Source organism: Globicephala melas, chromosome 3 (genome assembly GCF_963455315.2).
Source record: "Globicephala melas chromosome 3, mGloMel1.2, whole genome shotgun sequence".
NCBI classification, from domain to species: domain Eukaryota; kingdom Metazoa; phylum Chordata; class Mammalia; order Artiodactyla; family Delphinidae; genus Globicephala; species Globicephala melas.
Genome location: NC_083316.1, coordinates 41,698,187 through 41,714,968, shown reverse-complemented (window position 1 = coordinate 41,714,968; position 16,782 = coordinate 41,698,187). Strand labels below are relative to the sequence as shown.

At 41.9% G+C, this 16,782-nt stretch overlaps 1 long non-coding RNA gene across 3 annotated transcripts in view; it reads right to left on the bottom strand.

Annotated features, from left to right (window-relative positions):
* Positions 1 to 16,782, bottom strand: part of LOC132597067 (uncharacterized) — a 165,036-nt gene that overhangs the window by 134,250 nt on the left and 14,004 nt on the right. The window contains exons 5-6 of one of the 3 annotated variants that reach the window (XR_009563376.1): positions 5,370 to 5,495; positions 1,102 to 4,847 (exon numbers count right to left, since the gene is read on the bottom strand). The exons of 1 other annotated variant lie outside the window; for it this stretch is intronic. This is a non-coding gene — a long non-coding RNA (uncharacterized lncRNA). Of the gene's footprint in view, positions 1 to 1,101; positions 4,848 to 5,369; positions 5,496 to 16,782 lie in introns of those variants that run through there. One more of the 3 variants, XR_009563377.1, reaches the window with a different exon arrangement.

Sequence of the window (16,782 nt, the reverse complement as noted above, 5' to 3'; positions counted from 1 at the left end):
GAATATTAGCCATAAAAAGAAACGAAATTGAGCTATTTGTAATGAGGTGGATAGACCTAGAGTCTGCCATACAGAGTGAAGTAAGTCAGAAAGAGAAAGACAAATACCATATGGTAACACATATATATGGAATTTAAGGAACAAAAAACGTCATGAAGAACCTAGGGGTAAGACAGGAATAAAGACACAGACCTTCTAGAGAATGGACTTGAGGATATGGAGAGGCGGAAGGGTAAGCTGTGACAAAGCGCGAGAGAGACATGGACATATATACACTACCAAACGTAAGGTAGATAGCTAGTGGGAAGCAGCCGCATAGCACAGGGAGATCAGCTCGGTGCTTTGTGACCGCCTGGAGGGGTGGGATACGGAGGGTGGGAGGGAGGGAGACGCAAGAGGGAAGAGATATGGGAACATATGTATATGTATAACTGATTCACTTTGTTATAAAGCAGAAACTAACACACCATTGTAAAGCAATTATACTCCAATAATGATGTAAAAAATAAAAAAATATATGGCGATGGCACGCAGTGCACAGAGACCCCGCTGTGGACAGCGCGCCTGTGCAGGAGTGCTCTGCCCCTCCCCCCCCCCCCCCCCCCCCCCGAGGAGAGCCCTATGAAGCAGCCCAACAATAGCTGGCCTGTGGGAAGAGTTGTACTCTAGAACTCGAGCTGGCACCTCTCCACTCTTTGATCAAAGAATAAAGCTTTCCTTTGCTTCTGAACTAAACTCAGTCTCGTTCTATTGGCTCAAAGGACACCCTGCAGAAGGACCCTTGTTGGGTACCAACTGGAAAAGGTCAGTAACAAGTTTCATTCCTTCCTCCACCCACTCTACACCCCAAATCATTGAGAAGAGAATCTGATTAAATTATTCTATATTTGAAGACAAGTACACATTCATACCCTTCTTTTCCAGCTTTATTGAGGTATAATTGACAAATATGATATTTAAGTGAACATTGTGATGATTTGACACACATTTACATTGGGAAAGGGTTCCCTCCCTTTAAGTTATAATGGACACCGTCACCTCACACACTTAACTTTTTTTTTTTTTTTTGTAAGAACATTTAAGTTCTACTCTCTTAGCAAATTTCAATTATGCAATACAGTTTTGTCAACTCTGGTCACCATGTTATACATTACCTCCTTAGGCTTTATTCATCTTGTACCCTTTTGTCACAACCATAGCATGTTGAGGTTAATATCATCAAGCTGTGGCAGCTCAATGCTGAATCTGTTTGCACTCGTCCCGTTCAGATCGATGGAAATGCAATGTCTTAAGTCCTTTGTTGGTTTTGCAAATGAGTTTTATTTTTGCAATACATACTAGATCCAGGAACATCTATTTTTAACAAGTAAAAGAGATACATTGAAGACAGAGCTGGGATATTTTTCGGTTTGGGGGGTGGCAGTCGAAGAGCGTTGGGAAAGTTTAACTGGCCTGTTTTACTGGCTTCAATAAAATGGAGGTGTTTAGGGTTATGAGCTCCCTTGATGGGTTTATTTACCTTCAGATGCTTGTATTGGTCTGGGGAGGGATGGGGTTAAAGGAGAACGGGGTACTAGGAAATTAAAGGTTTGTGGTGAAGACAACCAGCTGGCAAGTGCAGGCAGCCCCACATTAACATTCCATAGGATTCTGCAGGTTCCGCTGCTAATTGTTGACAGGGAACCCAGAGTTCTGGGGAGAGACTTGCCTCAGGCTGCCAATCAAAGAAAGAAGTAATCCCATCCCAGAAAGGGTATCACTTCCCTGCAATTGATGTGAAGGAAAAAGTCAATTAGGATTTTAAATTATCAAAGTGCTTAAGGCACTCGCTTGACATACCCCGAAATAGTGACACCATATCCTCAAATTCAGGCGCAGAGGCGGTGTGGCCAGTAGTCCTGCAGTGTGGGATCATGGCCATCTTATCCCCACGCTGCCCGCTCTCTGGGGCCCTGTCCTCACGGCCACCTCCTGCGCTGAGAGACTACCCTTTGCTCTCCGCCTGCTCACATCAGCGGGTCTGCTCCACTGCCAGCAAGGGCAGGAGATGGGGGATGAGTTGAGGGTGAGAGGCAGTCGCAGAGCTGGAGAGATGCACCCCTGACTCCGTGGCCTAGGTCACCTTGTGGTTGGGTTTGTCCTTCGGGAGAGGGAAGGAAAATGAGAGAAGAAGCGATGGGAGGTGAAAAGGAACTTCTCCTGCCCTGGGAGCACGTGTCTGAGGGAACATTCTGATCTGGAGGTTTGTAAGTTGAGGAGGGTTTTCCCCAATATTCACACTGTGTGTTAGAGAACCAGGCTGAGGAGCTGAAAACTCGTTTGTATTTTGACTTTGCCTCTGAGTATCAAAACATTCACTTTCTCTTGATGTAGGACAGGGTTGAGAAGACTTTCTATTAGGCAATATTTATAAATTGCTTGAAAGCCTTATTTTATTATCTTGATAGCTGTTGTTTGGAAATGTTTTGGGGACCCTGAGGGCCTGGGTGTTTTTTGGCCATAGAACTTCAAAGAATAAAGTAAAACTGGCCTGCACAGGACATGGAGAGAAATTTGCTTTTGCTTTGGAGATGAAGGGGGAAGACAAGGGAAGGAATGGAAGGAGGAAGGAGAAAGCACAAAGTTCAGAGAGGTGAGAACCAGGTCAAACAGCCCAATCGTGAGGGCTCACAGGCTGTTGAAGAGGTGCTGGGGGCTGCCCTGCATATGAAGTTCCTTGCCTTGCTGTGTCATGAGAGTCCATTTCTGCTCCAAAATCATCAGTAAAGTCTTCTCTGTTCATATTTCTTTTTGGTGGAACTCAGAAACGGACTGTCCTCTTATACTGGCTATATCACCTGCATCTCTACTTGCAGAAATCTCTGAGTGGTGTCATCTCAGGCCCTTGGGTGAAAAGATTTGCTGCAGAACCTGTGAGCTTCCTCCGGTGTTTGGCAAGTTTTATGTGATGAATGGTGTCATTGGTCTTTCTGGGCCTGGTGCTGGAGCCCCTGGTATTTATGAGACAAGAGATGACAGGCTGCCTGGCTCTCCCCCAGCTGGCAGGCAGCAGTAACCTCTTCTCACACCTAATTGGAGCCTATAACTGCATAGAGTGGCTCTCCAAGACCAGGCACTGTCACCCGCTGCCAAGTGATGAAAAACCCTCTGACCTGCCTCCTAATTATTTTCAAATTAAAAGGTACTTTGGGGACAACGGAAATTCCCCCAGGTGCTTGTCTGAATGATTTTGGCAGCTCCTCCCAAAGTGTTCTGGGCCCAAGCACACCACCCGGCCTCAGACTTTCCATCCAGCGCAGGCCACGCCCTGCCCGTTTTCTGAGCACCTGCTCTAGGCACTGAGCCAGCTCCTTGCCTGCTAAGGGCTCTCTCCTTGCCTGCTGAGCAGGCACCTTTGCTCCACATCGACCTGTGGAAAGAGAAGCTGGTGAAGGGCCCTAGAATCTGCTCTGAGTTTTGAGGAGAGTACCTCCCAAAGACCCCTGTCAGGTAGCACATCTGTGAGCACTGAGAATGAAATGCTTCAGGGGTCTTTGCTAGACCTATTCACCAGGGAGCACCCTTGCTGATCAAGGGATGCTGCTTTCACAGAACCCTTAGGAGTTTCCCTCCCTGCCCTTCAGGATCAGAGCCACAGATAGTCAAAGATGAAAGCAGCACTAGGGAGCACCCAATCCAACCCCAAATGAGGCCTATGGACATGGGCAAGTGGCCCTGTGTTTAGCAATGTGGTCATGGCAGAACTGGGACTTCGATCTGGGCCTCCTGTGCCCCAGCTGTGCTCTGTCACCACCTTTGTCTTCCATGCCTCACTCTGCCGCTGGATGGCAGTTCCCCTCTCCTTCTTCCCCCTAGAAAGACAGTTTGATGGGCTATAATTCGAAGATGGAGAAAGTTATGGGAGGCTCCAGAATCTAATGGGTCCACGTAAAGATGTAACTGAAAGAGGATAATATAAGAATCCATTTCTGTTTTTAAATGACTGTAATTATCAGATATAATCCAGATCTTATTCCCCACAAAGCTTTTTGGGGTCGGGATGTACTGAGTTGACCTTTTCTGTTCTTTCCTGACTATCTGTGTTATTATCATTTCATCATCGTCCCACGGCTCTCTTCTTTCTTTCCTTTCAGTGCACCCTTTCAGGGAATTCAGTCATCTCCAAAGCTATAACTGTTTTCTCCTCCTCGTCTTCCCCTTTCCCACTTACACGCTTCCACTTGGTGTTATTAGTTTGGCATTTTACACTCTTGACCATTGTCTTCTTGAAACTCTCTGCTCCCTCGGCTTTAGTAAGACCACACTCTTGTGTTCCTCCTACCAATCTGGTTGCTTATTCTCAGTCACTTTGTAAGCATTTCTTCTTCTGAGAGTTCTTCCCTAAATGTCAGTACTTTAATTGGGTATATCTTTGGCTTTGTCCATCTTCTCTCCTCACTACATCCTCTTCTGAAGTAAGCACTCCTGTGGTTTTCCTACTACATCTGCATGCATGACTGTAGTAGACTATTCATTTGGACTTTGTAGTAGATTTTCAAGGCCTAGCAAGTTTCCTAATTTCCTGCCTCTGGTAACAAACCCTCTTCCCCCGGCCTGTGACCCATAGTCTAGGCTGAGCTAGTCATAGCACAGCATCGTCCTGCTGACAGGGATCAAGTTATGTTCTCACTCTTGGACCAAACATGGCTATCCTGGCTATTCTCCATTGGTATCCCCTCACATCCACCAAGGATCGATTCTCCACCCTTCTCTGTCTTGCTCTGAGCCCTCGAAGGCTGATTCTTACAGGCTGCATCATCACCCAAGTTCCCTTGCCCTCTGGCTTCTGGTGCGTTTGGCAGTGGGAGCTATCAGCAAGAAATCAGAGGTTGGAAAGAAAAAGAGCAGTCAGAGTATATGACATCAGAATGGAGAGTCAAACCAGTAATCCTCCAAAGAAGATGGAGTTGATATGACAATTAAACCATCAGAGAAGGAAGAGTGGCAGCTTGAAGAAATTCCTGAGTCATGTGTATGGGTAGATACATAAGTGCCTGGGCACATGTAAGGTACAGGGCTGAAACCTAATTGACACCCTTTCCAGGGCTAGGCCTACATTTCTACCGGATGGCTGTGCTTAAGTGACACATGGATCCCTCAAACCCAACCTGTCAATTCTGCCAACCCCAGCCTATCTTCCTCCTGTATTCCCAATTGTATCAGCCAACTCGCCTTTCAAGTTGTGAGTCTCTTAGCTCGTCTTTGATTCTTTCTTTTTTCTAATTTCCCACATATAATGAATCTCCAAGCTCAGTTGATTCTACCTTTGAAATGTCTTCCCCTCCATCCCCACTCCTTTGCCATAATCTGGGCCCTTCACAATTACTCACCTTATTGCCACTGCTTCTTAACCAGGTTAATTGGTCTTCTTATCCCCAGACTTACTCCTCCAAAAGAATCTACACATTGTCATTGGAGATATTTCTTTCTCTTTTATTACTATGAAATACTTCACACTATAGAGGAATACAGAGAATAACATTACTCCTACGTATCCACCATATAGATTGCTTCAGAACTTTTTTTAAAGATTTAATAAAATATGGCAAAACATTAAGGAAAAAAATAAAAGCATTTTAGATATAGTTGAAGCTTCCTGTGTATCTCTTCCAATCCCATTTCCCTCCTTTGCTCCTCATAGAAGCCAACACTATCTTCAATTTTGTATTTATTTTTCCCAAGAAATGTCTTTACCACATGTATATGTATCCATTAACAGTATTTACTATGGTTTTGCATGTTTAAAATCTTTATAGAAATGATATTAAGAGTATGCTATCCATCTGCAACTTGCTTTTCTCATCAATAATGTCTTTGAGATTTATACCTGTAGATACATACATGTAGCTTTATTTCGTTAATTTTAGCTGCTATAGAAGCTTCCACTGTGTGAATATAGCACAATTTACTGATACACTCTTCTGTTGATGGATATTTATGTTATTTCCAGTTTTTCACAATGATGAACATGCCACAAATGAAACTTTCTCACCTGTGTATCCTGGTATATGTGTGAAAATCTCTGAGAAGTAGACACATAGAATAAAATTGATGAGTCTAATTGTAGACACATCTTTATATGTTATCAAGTTATTCTCCACATTGGTTGTACCAATTCACGTCGCTGCCAGCATTACATAAGAGTTACCATTTCATACTCATCAGACTGACAAAAAAGGAAAAGTCTGACACCCCCAAGTATTGGAGATATTATGGAGAATTGAGATCTCACAGTTGTTTAATTGAATTTTCTTGATTTCTAGGAAGACGGAGCATTGCTCATATTTATTTCTTATTCTGGTTCCTCTTATGTGTGTTGCTGGGTTATGTCCTTAGCCTATTTTTCTATTGGATATTTTAGCTTTTTATTTCCTGTCGATGTAGGAATTCTTCTTATGGGCTGGATATTTTTCCTTTGGTGATTATGAGGGTCAGTTATCTTCTCCCCGTCAGTAGCTGGTGTTTACTCTTTGATAAATTTGACTACATTAAAAATTTTAAATTTATATCCAAAAAATCCCACCATAAAAAATATTTTCTTTTGCAGTTGATTCCTCCATGTCTTAGTGAAGAAATCCTTTTCTACCTTGAGATTGTAAGAATTATTCTTATGCTTTTTCTTATGCAATTGTAGTCTGATCAAGCCTGGAAAACTGTAACAGTTCAAATAACAGGAGGTAGTCAACAGGTCACTAAAAAACAAACAAACAAATTAAGAAATGTGCATCAGGAAGCCCCACCATTTTCTTTTGAGCTGTGCAATCCTGAGAAGGTCACTGAACCTCTCCTGTGTTTGTCCCTGGCTGGTTGGGAAGCCCTGAACAAATGTTAAGGAGGGCTGCTGTTCACATAAGCCACCCTCGGTTACTCCCTTAGTCCTTTCCTCTGGCATTTTTTGGATTTGTGAAATCTCCAGCTGCAGTTAAAATGCCATCTTCCACATCCTGGACTAGGAAAACCTTGTGCTGACCTGGATGACTCAGCTGGAACATGGCGAAAAACACTCAGAACTTTGAATCTGAGCTGCCTTCATCTGTTCAAGTAAGTGGAGTTACAGAGCCTCTGCCAGGAAGACAGTACAGGAGCGAGGAGTTAAAAAGGGTCCAAATGAAGCCCTGGATTCCTTGGAGGGAGAGGTGGGGAGAATTGGGATATCGGTTCTCACTCCCTCCCTCATCCACATTCCTGGTGTTTAGAGGTTCTGGATAATCAGTCAGGAGTTGGTCTAGGAAAATTGGAACTGCAAAAGAAATGAAGTTTGTTTTGAACTAAACTTCAGCTTTGGCTATTCTGCAACTCTTAACTCCTTCTTTGGTGCTCTTTCTTTTTCTCTCATGTCATGTCCTTAGCACCCCTCACTCTCACATCACACCATCTCTCCTTATTCTACCTACCAAAACCTGCACTCCGAACAACACCTGGCATCTGGTAGGCCTCAATATATGTGGCCAGTATTAGCAAGGAATAAAGGAATAGCATCTTTTGCTACATACTTTACATTTCAGTCCTATTATCATCATGCCCATTTTACAGTAGAGGAAACTGAAGCAAAAGAAGTTAAATAACCAGCCTCAGTTTGTGGAAGTATTGACTAAAGGATCCTAGACACACAAAAATAGAGCCCATTCTCTGAACAACTCTGGCTTCCCAGGCCATGTTCCAGACTGAAATGTAGCAGAGGGGAAGTTGAGTGCCCAAAGGGAAAGACAGACACATGGATGCCTACACCTCACTCAGTCATAGCTGAGTAATCCTTACCGTAGAGCTCCCTCAGTGTATATGTGTTTGCTGCACCATAGCAGTGGGGATGAAGGGAAATCAGTGGGCAGTTGAGACACAGAATTCTAGAATGTGGGCTCTGAAAAGCAAAGAGAAAAAAGACTGAAAAAAAAAAAAGAACAGGATATCCAAGAACCGTGGAACAACTATAAAAGGTGTAACATAGGCATAATGCGAATACCAGAAGGACAAGAAAGAAAAAAGATAAGAAATATTTGAAGCAATAATAACTGATAAACTACCCCCAAATTAATATTAGACACCATCCCACATACCCAGGAAGTTCAGAGAACACAACTCAGGATAAATACTAAATACTAAATAAATACTAAAATATACTAAATACTAAAGAATAAATACAAAAACAACAACAACAAAAAAGAAAACCCTATGCCCAGGCACATCATCTTCAAACATCAAAAAATCAAAGACAGGGACTTCCCTGGTGGTTCAGTGGGTAAGACTCTGCACTCCCAATGCAGGGGGCCCAGGTTTGATTCTTGGTCAGGGAACAAGATCCCACATGCATGCCGCAACTAAGAGTCTGAATGCCGCAACTAAGACCCAGCACAGCCAAAATAAATAAATACAATTAAATTAAAAAAAATCAAAGACAAAGAAAAAAATATGGGAAGAAACCAGAGGAAAATAACAGCTTACCTATAGGAAAGCAAAAATAAGAATTACGTCTGACTTATCAGAAACCATATGTGCAAGAGAGTGGGGTGAAATATTTAAAGTGTTGCAAGAAAAACACCACCAACAGAGAATTCTGTTCCTTACAAAATTCTCCTTCAAAAGTGAAGGAGAAATAAAGACTTTCTCAAATAAAAATTGAAGGAATGTTTTGCCAGTAGAGCTGACTTGCAAGAAATGTTAGAAGAAGTTCTTTAAAGAAAGAAAAGGGATAATAAGTCAGAAACTCAGATCTGCATAACGAAAGGAAGATCATACTCCTTCAGTGAAGGAGTAACTAAATGTACCACTGTGGTGCAGGATATGGATGGTGAGGATGTTGTGCATGTGTGGAGATGGGGTACATGGGAACTCTGTACTTTCTGCTCAATTTTGCTGTGCACCTAAAACTGCTCTAAAAAATACAGTGTATTAATTATTTAATGAGACTTTAATTTGCTTTATAAAACTCAAACTATGGGTGATTGGCGTGTGCGCTTTTATTTATACTCACTCTGACTGGGTAAAAAGGATGCTAACTTTTTAAATAATTTGTCCTTAGGAAGAGAGAAGGAGGAGCTCTATGAGAATAGGACTTGACTAGTGCCTTCTTTTCCTCTTTCTCCTCCGGAAATCACTAAGAGCCAGCAAGCCAGCAATTCCATAGCCCATTGGTGGATGGAACCCTCCATAAAGATTTGGCTCACACTCTGTCCTGAAGCCAACTCTTTCTCTTTGCCAAGTTGAGCTTTCATGCTGTCTGTCCTCAAAGCAAACTAGGGCTTAAATTGATTCCAAGCTCTGATGCTTCCTGATTATAGAACAGTTTAAAGGAATTCCTTGATTGTTCAAAATTTAGAAGAAGCTCTTCCATATGGAGATTGCCTTTTTAAAATTAAAACAAACAAACAAGCAAACAAACAAACAAACAGAAAACCCTTCAGTTGTACCCCACCTGGTTTCAGAAAAAATTTAAACAAATAAAAAATCAGAGTGACAGGGAAATCAGTGTGTGTTTGAGTTCAATGTGGGACAATGTGATCAATGCCAAATTCTTACATTCTTCAAAAATCCTAAGAATCAACATTGTGAGCCAGTTAGGGGGGAAAAAATTTAAAAACAGAGGGGTAAAAGTCAGTTGATACAAAATAAAAAGTAATGAATTGGAAAAGAAGAAACTAGAATAGTTCAGTTAATGTCCTCCCAAACTATTCTCAACTAAATACAGATGATACCAAAAAATGAGGAGTTAAAAAGAAAATTAAAACCATTCGTCAGGAAGTAGTTCCCTAAGCAACAAATATATGCAGCATTTCCAAAGTAAAAATGCTAGAGCTGTTCAAGATTGAGCAACTTTGGGAGGAGAGAGATCAGAAGGCGGATCACTCTTCCAAAAGGAAGGTATCTCACTCTGACATGTTCAGTGGCCACAAACCCATTGCTCACTAGGGTTATGTTCCTACCATCTCTTCAACTTTCCATATCAGGCAGATTTCAGGCAGGCCAATCTGTGTCAAGATAACCAAATTCATGTTGATTCTAGCAATGTTTTTGTCCTTGAAATCCAGAACTGAATGCAAAATTCAGTCCTCTACAATTGCACTTGATCTGGCAACTCATTGTTGAAACTAAAACCAAAATTCTAACAAAGGTTGGTATGGTAAACACTGGTGCTTTTCACCAATATTTCCAACTCTCCCTCTCTGGGCATGAGTAGAATTAATCTGCCCTACTCTCCTGACATTAGATGTAGCCATATTGTTTTTTTGGCCAATATAAATGGCCATATAAATGGAAGTGATATGTATGTTTTTCAAGTGGAAGTCTTTAAGAAGTTTACCAGTGATTATTCCCCATGTCATTGTCATCAGCAATGTTCCAGTTAATGGAGGGCCCACCAACCTAGCTCCCTGAGTACACATGTGGAACAGAGGCCCCTGCCGAAGGGTGATGAACATAACACCGGAATGAGAAATGAACACTGTTTTAAACTACTGAGAGTTTAAGGTTATTTGCTGTTACAGCATAACCCAGCCTATGCTGTTTAGAATAGCTGATAATTAGGGCAGCAGTAACTGAGGCCCCAAAATATCTCATACTTCTTTATTGTCAGAGAAACTTCGTTTTAGAAGAAATGGACAGTTTCCAATCTACTGAGGACCCTGAAAAGTCAACCATCTTTGAAATGTGACTCACTTACTGAAAATGTTGTCAGAGTAGATGTTCATAACACCAGTTAGATTTGTGAGATATCACATGCATGATTAAATATCAAATGCCTACTTTATCCTGAATCTTACCTGCAATTTTAAGTTATTTTATTTTTGAAGTGTTTTTCTGATCTTTTGTCATTGGTATTAAAGCTGCCTTAATATAAGAGTAATTACTTCAATGCGTAAGTATGAAGATATAAAAATGGTTGTATATTTCTATTTAAAATGGTTCAAACTAAAATCAACCAAATCCCTTTAGAAAGATAATTATTGTAGATAGTTGACTGTAAAGATATAAAAAAGATGAATGGAATTGTGGGACTACACGTAGATTAAGGCCATCCACATTAAATTCCAGGTTTGTTTACTTAGGTTTAATTTAGAGTTATATTTCATATTTCTTAAAAGTTGTTTTCAACATTCAGTCAAGAATAAGCTCAAATATTGGGTTTGTTATGATATCAAAGTGACCTTAATTTTAGACAAATATTTGGCAAGCAAGAATCTGAGCCTGGTGAACTGTTATACTGATTCTTATGTTTTTAAGCAATGAATTCAGAGACAATCTGTGTTTTAAAACATGCTTTTGAGACTAACGCTAAATTTTACAAGGTCTGATTCAGTTCCTTCCTTCTGGGAGATACTCCAACAGGCACTTTTAAGTGCAATTTAAATTTCAGGTAGCAAATGTTGCCTTGAAATCATTTATAGCATATGTCTTCTGGAAAACAATGCAATGTAGCATGAAATAAATAATTCTTAAAGATATGGAAATCATATAAAATATCTTTTGCTACCCAGAGATTCTTTTAAGAGAAAGATTATTTAAATAGGCATCTATGATTTCACTTTGGGCCAGGCCTTACTATCTTGTCATTTGCGAGAGCTTTCCAGAAAGCAGCAGAGCCAGACGACAAAATCAGTTCCCATGGGGCTGGGCTGACTCAGGACATCTCCATATGGTTGTCCCACAGCAATTTATACTCAACATGTCCCCAAATGAACTCATCCTCTTCCTTTTAAAACTATAGTTTTAGAGTCCCCTTCAACTCTTTTCTGTTTCTCATATCCAACAATTCACTGATTCCAGTATTTAGCCCTTGCCTCTTGTCCTACCATTGCCCTGTCCTGGCCCTTGCCTCCCTAAGAGTCTTCCTGTCTCCAATATCTCCCCACTCCAATCTTTGTTTCCACTGCCACCAAATTAATCTCTGTAAAGCACAAGTCAGATTGCGCTACTCTCACCTCAAAAATGGTTAGTGATTCTTGTGCTACTGTCTTCTGTTTGCCTCTGCATACCCACTCTTACCCTTCTCCCCCATTTTGTGTCCTGAAGACCAACCTGTGGGGAAAACACCAGTGAATTCCCCTGGCCTTTGGCTAATTGCTCTGTTTGGACAATGTGGATCCCTGCAGGAGGAGAGTGAGGCCAGGTGTCAGGATATACATTTCCCGGCTCCCTCCTTGTGTCATTGGCATAAGTCGGCCTCATCCCTCAACTGAAGGCACGGTTCCTGTCTAGAAGCCTTCCCCATACCCTAGTTTGAGTGTGCCATATACTCTGTATTTCTTTGCATCCCTGCTTTTTTTTGTTGTTTTCTTTCTTTTCTTCCCCTGTCAGTCTGAAATTCTCCTTGTTATTTCTACTGAATTTTTTTTTTCATCTAATCCTGCATTATCCTTTGTATCAGGCATATCAGTTAGGAAAATCATGGAATTACAAGAGAGAAGGAACCAAGAGCTTTGAATTACTGTTTGGAAATAGGACCACTCACTAATCAGGAATGCCCCTTACAGACTTCACATGAGTGGGAAATATATGCTACTGGGTTAAACCACTGAGATGTGGGGATTTATCTGCTTCAATTACCAGCATTACTTTAGTTAACTGAGTAGGATTCTTTTAGAATATAAAAATTTCTGTTTCTCAATGAGGTTCCCAAGCTGGTGATTAAGGTGAGTAATAAACACACAGGTGAAAGAGTTGTGATCACCAGGAACCTGCAGGAGTCCACAGAGAACACATTTTCTACTGTGATGTTTTCCTGGATAGATAGAGAAAGAAAACACAGCAGCCTTGGTGTTTCTGGACTTGTCCAAGTCATTTGACAAAATTTTCATGATATTATTTTGTTCAAGAGGGTAAATTATTCACAAGATAAAAATGAAATTAAGTGGATTATTTACAGGTTGGATGAATTTACTCAAAGGATGCTGGTTAATAATAGACTGGAATCAACCTAAAGGAAGTTTCCTAGTGGTAGGAAACTTCCGATATTCAATTGTCGATGGGGAGAGGAGTTAGAATAATTCTGTGCTGCCTCCCAGTCCCCCACCCCTGCTAGATTTCTTGGAGCAATAGAGAGAAGCTGTGGGCTGATTAATTTCAGCTCAATATCAAGAAGATTTTCTAGCAGAGTTGTCCGAAGACAGAGAGGCTGGACATGTCCAAACACACTCGCAGAACTTGGGAGGGATCTTCCTGGTCAGCTGACTTCGGGTCATTTTTAAAGGCCCGGTCCAGGTCTGAGAGCCTTTGATTCTCGCTCACTGTGCAGAACTCGGGTAACTCAGGAATCAAGCCAGCGGATAGACACTAGACATCATTTGTACAGTGACTTTATTAGTATTGCCAAGAGACAACTCAGGAGGCAAATAAATACTCCTCCTAGAGATCAGAGTTCATGTTTGTAGAATGAGTGGAGAAAACTATGAACCCAACATTCATTGAACAACTTCTTTGAGCCAAGCATCGTGCCTGAGCATCCTCTACCTCCCTCCTATCTGCCCCCTTCCTCCCACAAAGTGCAGGATTTCTGTTATTTCCTTTGACAAATGATCATTCTAGTCAAGGAAAAAATATTGTTTTTGTTTTCTGTTTCTCTTCAAGAGGTTTGGCTGAACTAAAAACTCATCAGTCACTTTTCATGCTTTATTATGATTGCTGTTGATAACAATAATAAATTTTTTCCACTCTCCAGAAGAGAGCTTAAAGAGAATTAAAATGGGGAGGGATGCTAAGAACAGGTTTTGTTTGGGTTTGGAATTAGGTAGTGGGTGAAGAACAGCAGAAAACAGAGCATCAGAAAAAGAGTGATCACATCTTTAGTGGGAGCTTGGTTGGGATATTGCTAAGAAACTTCCAAGAGAGAATGGTGGTCTAGACGCAAACATATATCAAAAATTAGTAAGTACCAAGAATGATGGCTTTGGATAGAACATGTACATTGTGGAAAAAGTAGACTAGTGGTTTTCTATTTGTCCAAAATAGATCAACGTAGAATCAACCTGGCTTAAAGGCGTCTCTAAAGCACCTCTGGGGAAACCCTAGGGATCTTTGGACACAGTTTGAAAACCAGGAAGATAAATAAGTCCAGGTGAATAGACAGCAGATTCCACCCAATGGATGGCAATTGCTGGGCTCATTTATTACTTAGCAGAGTTCTCTTCCGGCTCTCCTGGTGCAGCATAGGCTCATCTGAGAGACAGTCTGGCTTCCAGTTCTTTACTCTCTGTTTTCATGGCCGGCACTCTGGTCCTTGTCTTCATTATTGCCAGTACCCCCTGCTTCCTGTCCCTGCCTCTGGTTTCTGTCACCTCTGATGCATGCTGAATATACGAAACAGACTAATTGTTTTCCTAAAGCATTTTTATCATGCCACACTCTTGCTCAAGAATCTACAGACGTGCCTCATTACTACCACCGGATTCAAGCTTCCCCGCAATCTACACCCCCATCCTCATGCAATCTCTGTTGTAATCCACTGTGTCTGGTCTCACCTTCAGGCCTTGATGCAGGCCGTTCCTTCCTGGAACACTCCCTGTAGACCCTCCCCCATCCCTTCTTCCTCTGCTAACTCCTACTGCTCATCCTTATATATCATTTTCTTTGGAAGTCTAGGGACATAGTTGCCCCTCATGTGCACTGACATAGCACTCCATGCCTTCTCTGTCAAAAGCAATTCCATTGTAATGTTTTTAGGGCTACTTATTAACATGTATCTCCCACTAAACTAAACAACAAGAAAGGAATGTCCACACCTTATTTACTCTTGAAGCCCCAAATCTTGGCAGTGTAATACATGTCGAGTGAGGGAATGAATTCAACATAAATATTTGTTGAACGAGTGAATGAATGAATGGTTGTTGATAGAATGGTGGATGGATAGTACTCCTTTTCAGGTGTATGGTTCTTTGTGACACCCCTTCAGGTGGTCTTTCAGTTGTGATTCTCACAATTTGGACATCTGCTTTAGTTCATTTGGGCAGCTATAATAAAATACCACTGACTGGGTAGTTTATAAACAACAGAAATGAATTTCTGACAGTCCTTGAGGATGGCAGTCTGGGATCAGGGCACCAGCATGAGGGCTCTCTTCTGGGTCGCAGATATATCTTCACATGGTGGAAGGGTTTAGGGCTTTCTCTGGAGCCTCTTTTATGAGGCACCAATCCCACTCATAAAAGCTCCACCCTCATGACCTAAGCACTTCCCAAAGGCCCCCACCTCCTAGTACCTTCATCTTTGGTGGTTAGGATTTCAACATATGAACTTGGGGGGAATACAAACATTCAGACCATAGCACATACCAAGTGAATATTCCTTTTATCTATTCCTAGATGAGACAGCATAGCAGGAAGCATGAGCCTTTTGGAAATGAGACTCTGAGTGAGGACAGGAGGCTGTTGGACATCTGTGGGGATGAGACAAGGGATTCAGGAGACAAGCTCCCTGGCAGCTACAGGTGTTGGTGGGACAAACCTTGGAGGAACTGGAAAAAATAGCTTTCATCTTTTTTCTTGTAGCCAGCAGGATGTATTGAGATGGTAGCAGCCATTTTGCCTTATTTTGTTATCCAGAAGCTCCCTGTGTTGCTATTGAAGAAATCAAGGTCCAGAGAAGCATAAGGACTTGCCAAGAGTTTCAAAAATGGTGGCAGAGCCCGGCCTAGAATCTGTCACCCATTATTTTCTCATCACTGCTGTCTGAAAGCCCTAATTCCGATTTGCTAACTCAAAGTTATGCATGCAATGTTTCCTCCCCAGTGCTTACTGCCCCTGACCTTTGATGCTGTGAAAGCAAAGGCCAAAACCAGGGCATTTCCTCCTGACCAACATTTCCCGAAGAGCAAAGCTGTTCCTCTGTGTGTGTTGCAGGGAAGGGAGTGTGAGAGGTGAAAGGGAGGTGTGAAGGGGAGGGGGCTTTGAGGTGTGAAAGGGGGAGGGGGCAAAAGTCAGGGCAAGCAAAACCAGGGGAAACAGCAAGAAATCTATCCCTGCACAGGTTCTTTTTCTCCTGGGGCTTCAGTGACAACCTCACTTTTTTATTTTGAGACTCTTGACCGACACTGCTGCCTTGAATGGGTGTATGGGGTGGGGTGCACATAAATGCACATAAAAGCATCAGCGGTTCATTAGAGCCACAAAGCAAAGGACAAAAGACCCACATCTACTTAAACTACCGTCACCACTTGCAACCCTGTGATTTTATTTGTGGAGCAGGAGGCTGTTGAGGCCTCCAGATACCAGTCCCTGTGAGTTTGGAGTCAATTGGCAACATTCCTGCAGAGAGGCTCCCACAGGCGTCCATGTCCCAAGTGCTTTATTGCCAAGACCCTGATACAAAAATAGGTGAGTCAAAGCTTCTTCTGTTTATTGTGTGATAAGAGATGCAAGTTTATCCTGAGGATTCTCTTTGAGTTATTCCTTGCTTTGAAAGATTTAATGATATCTGGTGGAGCTGGGCTCCTTACCACCAAGATAAACATGTTTCTAACCATGAATATCAGTACTGAAGATTCTTGAGGAATTGGTAAATGTCCATGAATCAGGAAGAGAAACAAATAGCTAGTGAAACGGCAATGGCCTTAAGCCCTCAACACACAAGAGCAAATGGCCTCTCTTTCCTCACTTCTTTTGCCCATTCATCCATTCAACCAATTTTCTCTCAGGGGTCAAGAAGCCCACAGTCTAGTGAGAGAACGTTAAAAACATGACTCATCATTGCACAATGTATATTTAAGATGCTTGTATTGCAAACAACAGAAAATCTGGCTCAATCAGGCCCAAACAAGGA